At 23.4% G+C, this 1,494-nt stretch overlaps 1 protein-coding gene across 2 annotated transcripts in view; it reads right to left on the bottom strand.

The window, feature by feature from the left end:
* LOC108973945 overlaps window positions 1-1,494 on the bottom strand; it is a 10,417-nt gene that overhangs the window by 3,008 nt on the left and 5,915 nt on the right. The window lies entirely within an intron of this gene.

Below are 1,494 nucleotides of genomic sequence, written 5' to 3'. Positions count from 1 at the left end.
TATAATTTTCAAAATTAAAAAAACAAATTAATTACAATTTTCTGAACTTAAAAAAAATTAATTTTTCATTAATTTATATTTTGCTTAAGGAATTTCCTTAAAATCTCTGGTTTAACAAATTCTTTGATTATAGAAAAGTTTAATTTTCAAAATTAAAAAAAAAAATTAATTAGAGTTTTGGAAGCTTAAAAAAGTTTAGTTTTCAAGAAAGAGTAAAATTTTCAAAATTCAAAATAATAATTAATTAAAATTTGCAAATTAAAAAAAATTTAACAAATTTAAAACTCTTTGATTATGGAAAAGTTTAATTTTGAAAAAAAAAAAATTATTAACATTATTAAAACTTAAAAAAGTTTATATTAATTCAAAATTTTTAACGAAAACTTTAATTTTAAAAAGTAAGAAAAATATTCAATAAAAATTTAAATTAAAACATTTTAAGTTTTTTTACTTAATTTTCAAGAGGAAAATAGAATTTCAATAAAAATTAAATTTTAAAAAATTGTAAATTTTAACTTAATTATCAAATTAAATTAAAAAAAAAGTCTATTATGTTATTTTATTTTTTTATTATATTTTTTCCTTGAATAAATTACTAATATCGCATACGCCAACTATAATTAACTCTGTAGGTCACATGGCTTCTAGTGCAAATATATAATCGAAAAAGGCCTAAGTATGAGTAAGTATGTTTCCGTGCCAAACCCAGTCAAGAGAGCCTGTTCGCGAACCATACAATGCATTTCAATATTTTGTTTTTGCTGTCAATAGCTTTTGCCTCGCAAAAGGAAGCAAATGTGTTCAAAATTACCTGTAAAACCTGCAGTGCCAACAAGGAAACGGCGGCAGATGAACACAGTAATTTGCATAAAGTATTTTTACACACTCACATACACACGCATATCCATATATATCTTGATGCAAAATCTGCAGGAAAATGTTTTGCTATTGAAACTGTGGGTGTTGTTGCTTTTACTCCAGCTGGATGTTGGTCAATGACAGCTTTTCATTTGTTTTGCTTAAAGCAGGGTTGTCGCTTAAGTCTTTCGTTCACTAAGTGTGGACGCGAATCACTCACGGTCAGTGAGTGTTGTTACAGAAAAAGCTTATTTTATGGTTTTTGGCAAAGCTCAAGTGTAGATTGCAACTATTTTTATGAAAAGCTTTTTATTAGGGGTGTTCGTTTTTTTTTTTTCAAAAATTAAAATATAAGTAATGTTATTAAAACTAGTTAAATTAAGCTGCTTAAAAATTGGGATTTATGAGTAATAAAAAAAAATTATTTCATTATTGTTTTAAATGATATGATAATATTTATTAAAAATAATATTGCTAACATTTTTTTTAAATTTAGTTAATATAACAGATCTTCAATCAAGTATGTATTTTTTTAAATAAATTAATTTCAGTAAAACTTGGTCATATTTTTGCAATAAAAAACAAATATTGAAATTTATTTAAAATAGATAACCGATATGTGTATGTATGTACATA

Source organism: Bactrocera latifrons, unplaced genomic scaffold (assembly GCF_001853355.1).
Source record: "Bactrocera latifrons isolate USDA-ARS-PBARC rearing strain unplaced genomic scaffold, ASM185335v1 scaffold_51, whole genome shotgun sequence".
Classification (NCBI taxonomy): Eukaryota; Metazoa; Arthropoda; class Insecta; order Diptera; family Tephritidae; genus Bactrocera; species Bactrocera latifrons.
This window is presented reverse-complemented; position numbering and strand designations above follow the sequence as displayed.